General features: G+C 40.6%; 1 long non-coding RNA gene across 1 annotated transcript; it reads right to left on the bottom strand.

Moving 5' to 3' along the window:
* Positions 1-4,132: 4,132 nt before the first annotated feature.
* LOC145456959 (uncharacterized) lies at positions 4,133-7,375 on the bottom strand. Its single transcript, XR_013920744.1, has 3 exons — positions 7,150-7,375; positions 6,801-7,062; positions 4,133-6,744 (listed from the first exon to the last, which is right to left on the bottom strand). It is a non-coding gene; the product is annotated as an uncharacterized LOC145456959 (long non-coding RNA).
* Between the last annotated feature and the right edge of the window lie 1,795 nt (positions 7,376-9,170).

The raw sequence follows: 9,170 nt of genomic DNA, 5'->3' as shown, positions 1-9,170 counted from the left end.
GTTGCTGGAAATGAAAAATTAAGGTTATCAGTCTTATCACAACTGTTTGATCAGTGTGTCAATTGATTCTTAGGTGTACTGAAATCTTTTTGGGAGTTTGGAATAGAAGTGCCTTATTTACTAAACAAACAGTTCAGAGTCCACAAAATATGGATGAGTAGCCTATTACTGTGTTAGTCGTCTGCTTCCAAATCCTAGTCCATAATAGGTGTAAAAGCAATTAAAAATTGGTTGTTTTCATTTTTATAGTTATTATATATACGGCAATTTATATCTTAATAACTAATTGAAAGCTATATAAGCAACGATGTCAACGATGCAACCTTTCTCAGTTTTAGTCAATACAATAACATTAGCCATAAACATTTCCAAAATTTCTCGTCTGAAGTCTGCTAGGGTAAATTTTAAAAAGTAGAAAAACTGTAGCCTACTCTATTTCGGATCTCACAAAATGGTAACACTACAATAATATGGCCATATCACTATCACGCAGAAGCTTACCCTCGTTTATACAGGTTCAGTTCAGTTTATTATTTCATCATTCTATAAAACACCTCAAGAATGCGATCAAATGAAAGGATAGGAACGAGTCGAAACAACTCGAACTGAACAACTTGGGTAGTAGTCTAACTATATAAGTTGAACCACACAGTATCCGACTGACTATGCGGATCATCACTCGTATATGCTCCACAGTACGATCGATTACATGGGACGTCCGGACGAACAGTTGTGATCGCACAGAATATAAGAGACATCTCATATTATTTACATATCGCCCGGTACTTCACACGCCAGCGGCTGTGTGACGCTCAGATTCAACGTAACCATAATCCCCAAAAATACCCAGTTATCAGGTACTGGACTGGACGTACAAGTTATCGCTCGGTGTCGCTACAACTCAATAAATGCGAAAAGTTCACTGAGCTGCGTGCAGTCTGAGAGAGAGAGAGAGATCAGATTTATTTTCGCCGGCACCATCGAGATGCTTTGACGATGGAGATGCGATACGACCTTTAAGCAAGGTCATCTAGTCTGCACCACCGTATTTTTCTCCTCCACGCTATCCATGGATGCTGAGCGCCTAGCTGGATAGCCGCGGATACCAGTTTTAGAGTCTTTGGTCTGACCCGGCCGGGGATTGAACCCACGACCTACCGATCGAGAAGCTGGACGCATAACCATTACACTATCTGGCTACGTCGAAAATTGCTATGCTATAAATTGCTATGCATAGAGATAGTAAGGCGGAATATGGACGGAGCTAATGAGGATAGCCGAATTGTAAGACAGTCTTATACAGCTAAATGACTGATAGTGTTATGAAGGTAAATGTAGTATCATCATCATTGGTTTATTAGCAATTTTATCAGTTCAGTACACCACAAAAAATGCGATACAATGAAAAGACAGGAAGGTGTCGAAGCGACAAGGAGCAGTCTATGGAATCTGACACCCACCTTGGCCTAGGCGATGTAAAGAGGAGGCATGCACACTGAATGGAAGTAAAGAAGATAGTATAGAAAAAGAAAGCGACAATAAATAGGGCGGCATGTCATGGGAAGCGAGATCGATAGGTCAGTCGTGGTCCGGTAATCTTGAGGATGGACTGTATTTATTTAGTAGTAATTGCTTGTATTTCGACTTGAATGTGGACATGCTCGTCGACTGTCGGATGGCCGGCGGGATACTGTTCCACACATCAGGTCCGGCATATTTGATAGAGCGATGATCTTTTCGGTCGATCATATGATATTTGGACGACGTGGACGCGCGTGTGTTGTACTTGTGCGCTTTTGATTCCGAGGTAAAGAAGTCATTGAAATATTTGGGGCAACGACCGCAGTGGAACTGATACATAAACTTGGCGATTTCTAGTTTCCGCATATCTTCTATGTTTAGGACGCCGAATCTCTTCAGCAGCAGTATGTTGACGAACGGGGAATAAGAAACTAGGACAGGAGTGGGAAAACTTTTGAGCTCGCGGGCCGCATTCAACATCTGAATCCAGCTGCGGGCCGCACTATATAAAATTGAGATTATAAACCAAAACGCAATATTGGTATTTGATTATATAGTGAGGACATGGAGATAATATAGATATCAATATATGCTTATTTACAACAAAACAAACATTTCTTTGATGATATCGTACACGTGTCAGAAATAGTGGCGAGATTTCATAGGCTGATCAAAATCAATAACCAATTTGTCAAAACCAGCACCGTAACTGCCGCACCCCTAACCCCCCAATTGGGGGGGAGCCCGAGCTCGTAGGGGGCCCAAAATTATTTCGTGAATTAGCATAAATCATAGAGTATTTTTTGAAAATGTATGCAATTTTTTCAAAGTTTTTTCGCACTGTGCGCGAATTCAAGTAGCCATTTATCTGTATTATTGGGTATTGGGCCATTACCGCGCCACGACCCATCAAGACATACAATCAAGTTTGAAGCCATATAACATGCGACTCCAAGAAGTGTGCCAGAACGATCGGCAGCGAGAAAAGCTTGGCCGAAAAGGTCTATGCCCTTATGCAGACCGAAGACTTCGTTTATAGACTATGCAAAATACATATAGGTTTAATTGTCGATAGGCACCGAAATGGCTGGCACCGAATGTTCCTGTCTTTGCAATCTGAACCTCACAAGACAAATACCATCCCGCCGGGAAAAATTTTATGCCAGTGAAGAAATACCAATTTGAAATCGTGTGCGTCTCTTATTAGTTTAGAAGCCTACGTTTGGGCGATTCTATATTTTTTGATATAGCAGATTGGAAGTCACGAAATAATATCATGTAACGAAATAGTATCATGTAACGCAGTCATATCAACGGGTCCGCCCGCCCGAAGATGTTTAATCATTATTTACGGGCCCTCCCGTTTTCAAGACACTTCACTCAGCTCTACCGGTAAATCTAATTACGTGAGTAGAAAGGACAATAAATTGATAGCATAATATATATGCAATCGCCGATCTGATTGACCGTTTTATCATAAGTTATCGAAATTTTTCGCGCCTCGCGCTGGCTCACAATTCAGTACAGATAATTTCGTGACAAACGCGAACACCGTGATGGGGGGTCGTTTTATCACCCTATTGGAGCCCAAGACCCATCATTTTGGGGGCCTGACGAGGTTCTGTTTCGTTCCTGCCAACGGGTATACGCCCGAAGATGTTTAATTATTATTGAGTGGTCCCACCTTTTCAAACACACCTCACTCAGCTCTACCGGCAAATCTGATTACGTGAGCAGAGAGAAGATAAAAATTTATAACACTATGCAATTCCCGATCATACTGACCGATGAAATCATGAATTCTAGCAATTTTCCGCGCTTCGCACGCTTAGGCGGCAAAAGCTGATTTACTAAACAAAGTCCCAATGAATAAGATAAATAGCGGTAAACAGTGTATCGCCGGAGGGGGGCCTGAGGCGAAGCCCCCCAGAAGTTCGGTCTATAACCCTATGGGGGGCCCAAGAGTTTGGGGGGCCTGACGAAGTGCTGTTACGGCCTTGGTCAAAACTATAGAGATGAAAGTCGGTTGTCCCGATTCTTAGAACAGGATTGAAGTTTAAATCTGTGAGCAGCCCTACTTGATCACCTCTTGTCGTTACACTAACACGGTTGCCCTACCTCGCCCAGATATTGCTTCATTGATCATTTGCTACCATCGTTTAATTTTTCTTCTATTTTTTTTTTTTTTAAACTACCGTAACATTTTTTACAGCCAGACTGTTTAGAGTCAAGTGTACCTGTTTGACGCTGGTGTGATCGGACTAGATGACCTCCACGACGGTCTTATCGATCATTCCTACCTAATACCGAATACTGTACATGCATATTTTCTGTACCGCCATCACTGCCGTTTGTTATGTATTTTGTTTGGATGAAAATTAAGACTCTCTCTCTCTCTCTTAGGTGATATGTCCTGATCCAGCCCTCGGGCGAACAATTCGAACCCGGAACCGATCCTGTTCATGAAATACTTACAGGATACCTCTTCTATTAGAATCCAAAATCCTGATACTGTACAAGTACATCTTTGCGAATGCCTTACATATAGGCTATACAGGCTACTCCTTGTAATTAGGGCTGTATTAAAAACAAAAATCAATTTAAGACAAACATGTTTGAATCATGACCTCACGAATCTTCCATTGTGTCGTCATAATGGATCGGTAATTGAAAATATAGGGTAAATATATCTCCTTTTGACGAAAAAGGCTTCCGAACCATTTATAAACGGACCCTAAATATCTTTAAACAGGACTACATCGTTATACAGCAAGTTTACGGTCGGCAGCCATCATCATCAGAACATCATCCATACCAGACTTGCACAACTAGAAAATTTTCAGCTTTTCCGAATTAGATTAGAATTAGAATTAGAGCTACGCAGTTTTTTCAAAATTAGATTAGAATTAGAAGTAGAGCTCCACAATGTTTTCCGAATTAGATTAGAATTTAATTCGCAAAAACTTGAACATTTAATGGAATTATAAATTAGAAATAAATACAGCAAAAAATCAAGATCCGTTCATATCAAGTATCAGTGCATTATAAGCATAAGAATGGATACCGTTTGTACAACAAGCTTGGCTCGTTTTGCTCTATAGGCCAACCAGGAGTCACCAACACGCTGGCCAGATGGGACCGGCGATCTGATTTGTGATTTTGCAAGAACGCGAACTAGCCTACGCAAATGATGAAATTGCTTTCAGGTTCAAATAAGTATTGTTATTGTTTCAAAATAAGCTATTCGCCTGTGCCCAACATCACTATTCCTCACTAGCTGAAACGGTCTCGGCGATGGCTACAAGCTATTATGCCTCTTGCCAAGCATGCATGGTTATTATTCGTCACAATACAACTACTATGACTGTGTGGCGTTAACTAATGCGATTGCGGCTTGGCACTGGATATCCCTGCGCGAGAGGGATGCAAAATGCCGCGGAGGCTTTTTCAGGAAAACAATAAATTAGATTAGAACTAAAATTAGAGTTTGGAAGCATTTAACAAATAATTAAATTAGAAGTAGAATTAGAGCATATGAACATTTCATAAATTAGATTAGAATTAGAATAAGAGCACAGAAACATTTCACAAATTAGATTAGAATTAGGTTACTGGCATTTCGCACTAATTTAGTGAAATTAGACAACTAGAATTATCTAGTTGTCCAAGTCGGCTTCATACCGTAACAATGATCTATATCTACGTGCTATAACTGTTGAACCGACGACAATTTCGGGGGTTCCAACCATTATCTATCTTTATTAAACAACTTTCGAAAAACAAACCAATATTTTTAAATGGCTTTTTTTCTAAAACACTGTTCAAAACAAGGTGTTTTAAAGCATCATTTGTTTTAAATTCAACCCTATACTTATAATGTATTGCGAGAAAAATAGCGGGGGTTGTCTAGGATTACCAGCTTACCACTAGGGTTGCAATTAAATCATGCATGTTTAAAACAGGGCCCTTGTTTAAAACATGGTTTTATTGTTTTTGTTTGCATTTATTAGTCATGACGTCACAAAACGATGTTTTAAAAGCACCATAAAATTGCGACGCAATGAAAATATAGCAATGATTCGAAGCGACTTGAAATAGTCTTTCAGCAAAGGTGGACCTCAACATGAGTCGGTAAATTGGATTCAGCAACAATATAGGCCTGAAGTAAATGGCCGTATCTGTCTCACAGCAGGGTTGCCAGATTGGCCCTTTCGCGGCCAAATTCACCAAATTTGGCCCTTTTTAGAGGCAGTTGGCCCCAAAAAATTAATTTGGCTCCTTGGCCCTTTATTTTCAATATTTGGCCCTTTTTGGAAGCAGTTGAGACATACCATCAAACTAGCTATTCAAAAAATGTTTCTCGCAAATTGAGCTGACAATGTTTATGTCAATGTCAAAGTTTCAGTGGAAACACTGTATAGAAGATAAAGATTTGGATTTGATTTTGTAGAATGTAGACTGTGTCGGAATTTTATATACATATTTGTGAACAGGTGGACGAAAAATCATCCAACATGGTTAGAAGCTAAGTAGCAGAAAAAGTCTGAAGAAGAGTACCCTAGTACTTAAAGATTGAGAGACATTTCAAAGAAAATAAGCTTTAACATAATCGGAGAGTATTTGACGAAAAACCGAAAACTTGAGTATATAAGTTGGATAAGTTTCAAATGTAAAGAAGCTATTCTCTCAATGTTTAATTAAAATTCATAAAATTTAATCACTGTTATATTATTGCACAAGAAGTTTTCTTTTACGATTTTATATTCAGTTGGAAAAGGCTTGAAATAATAGCAATTATTGTAGTAGGATCCAGTGTAGTTGTAGGTTGTTGATTTGGTGTCCTACAACAGTATCAGCAATACAAGACTGGAATTCCAGGTGATTGACAAATGCTCTGTGGGTAATTTTGCAGCGGTATTAACATAATTGAACAATTTGGCCCTTTTTGGCCCCTTTTCCGACGCTGTTTGTCCCTTTTTCTCAAAAGATGTCTGGCAACCCTGTCTCACAGAGATTTGGCTAATCATGATCGTGGCAGCAGACTCGACAATAGAAACAATGGGTCACGAGTGAAGCGTGCTGAATTGTGTTCTTGGCAGATCACAGGGACACAGATTGAAGAAAGGGTTCTCTTTTCCGGTAAATCCCCTCACGACTCGATTGTTCACATAGCTCCCGCGTCACAAAGTACGAGTTCGCACATCCGCGATATCGTAATGTTGCCTTTGAAAGACAGAAAATGGCGTATTCAAATTGCCAACAAGCATATGTTCACTTACATTTTTTAGACTTCATCCAGTACATCAACTACGTCAATAGAAACTCCCCGATTTCTTGAGCTGTATAATGAGTCATGGTCCACCTGTGTTCCGAGATATACCACGCTAATTTCTTCCGCATTTGTGAGTCTTTGCCATATATTCGCCACACATAGCATTTTGTTGTTGAGGCAGTAGTATTCTTTTGTATCGCGAATCTGATAGACTTTCATAGACGGTAATTCTTCCCACAGCAAAGCCCCAGTACGCAGGCGTTCAGCAGCTTCGTACAAAGAAAGATGGTTCAACGGCGAGTCGAGACGATTGTGTATCTGACTCGCAGTATAGCGCAATTTTGTTATAGACATACTTTCCATGATTTCAGACACGTCTGCAATAACTCAAGGCTTTCCTGATTTGAACGCAGCAATCACCGAAGACAGTTCGACTTGAAGAGAGAATCAGCTGTTCAAACGGCGCGGCCGCGCCTTTTGAGAATGTAGTTTCACAACCATACCACCGCGACGGCGATGAGTGTATGAGGTCAATTCACAATAATAACATGTATAAACGGGCCTTTTGTTGAATTATTTGTGCGAGCCGCCAAATGTTTACACTAGTAAAATAAACGCTATTCAGGCAGAACTGTGGTCGGTATAAGGTATTAGGTCAATATCTCTCTCTTTGAAAAGGGTTAATATTCCATTTTACACCTGTGAATTCTATAGCAGGCTATCTATGAACGAAGAATAGGCGATGTATGAATGGTGCAACCACTAGATTCCAGTCATTACAATCCTGGTCCGATGGGAATGAGCCCGTATCCAATGGTTGTTATAACAACCTTGATTTGATCCCGAATATAGTAGGCTACGTAAAATAATCAGATCATTAATTAGTCGATTGGTCATCGGGCACGATATATTTCCATTGGCAACCTCCAAAACGGAAAAGACCTGACTTCGACCACCTCTTCCCCCTAATCCCTAAATACGGGGCGCCAGACGATGGCAATTTCTAAAAAGGGGAGGTGGAAGAAATAAGGTCAAGAACCACTGCTTCAAGTCGCGTGCGACCTGAACATAGCTTTAAGACAGGGTTTCCTAACCATTTTAGCGCTCCGCGTACCCCTTGAGCTGTCATGAAATGTTTCCCGTGCCGCCCCCAAACGCTGGTCGTGGGTCTCGTAGGGATCTTAGTACAACTTCTGTGGGTTTCAGGGACATGTGCAATTTCAGCGACTGGGGATAGCATCGAAAGTCTTGCCCAACGCGCAATGTGTGTTACAGTTATCTGGTCGCACCTAGCGTGAATATTTTCCCCAATTCATGATGGTATTCGGTCAATGATGTTGGCAATTGCATATACTATACCAGGGATATCTAGGTAGTTCTAGATATCCCTGTATTATACTATATTAATTTTTGCTGAGAGCAATATTAGGAGACAGCCATTTATGCGCCTATAGAGTAGGCTTACCATACGTCCTCTATTAAGAGGATTTGTCCTCTTTTTTGACTTTTTTGAAAGTGTCCTCGGAGGACGCCCTTTTGTCCTCTTTTTTGAGATTTTGTCCTCTTTTTTGAAAATTTAGGTCAGATTTAGAGGAAATTGCGAGTGATATGCCGCAAATTAGCGCAGAAGTGAAGCTCCGGCGAGTATTTCGGAGGGAAAAGCGGGGATTTTAGCTCTGAGCGAAAAGAAGACCTTTTTTTTTTTTTTAGTCATCCACCTGGCAATGTGGAGAGAAAAACGTTATTTTGAGCTCTGAGCGGAAGTGATGACCTTTTTTTTAGTCAACCGATCGCGAAGTGGGAAAAATTTACCGGTTTTTGAGAATTCTTCTCCAGTTTTGCATGTCTGAAATTTCTGAAAAAGTGTCCTCTTTTTATATTTCCAAAATATGGTAAGCCTACTATAGAGTCAATGGATAACTCGGCATATATCTAACGAATGTTTCGATTCTTTTCGGCAGAGGTCTTCTCACTGTAGATCTTTCTGGCAGAACATTTCGCGCAGTCGCATGTTGTCCGAAACTTCATATGTCGTGGCGCGGTCATGGCCGACACCGGAAGGTATATTTCTATAAATTATGCGTATTATTTTATAAGGGAGGTGGGTAGCCATAGCCATATTAAAATCATGACATCGAACGTCGTCAAATCATGCACGGCGCCGTCGGCGCGAAGAAAATTTGAAAGAAGTTCAGTAATTCTCCAAACAAGTACTCCATATTTTATGTTGATTCACGAGATAATTTTGGCGCCTCTTCGAGATCGATGCACCAATTAGGGGGTCGGGGTACGGCAGTTACGGTCCTGCATGTTCATCGATTACAGACGTGAAACACTTATCTATAGGCTCCTCGCCATCCGATCTGCTTAAGCGGTG

Source organism: Botryllus schlosseri, chromosome 15 (assembly GCF_051294905.1).
Source record: "Botryllus schlosseri isolate E-star chromosome 15, Bs_hap1, whole genome shotgun sequence".
NCBI lineage: Eukaryota > Metazoa > Chordata > Ascidiacea > Stolidobranchia > Styelidae > Botryllus > Botryllus schlosseri.
The sequence above is the reverse complement of the archived record's forward strand: the minus strand, read 5'-3'. Positions and strand labels throughout refer to the sequence as shown.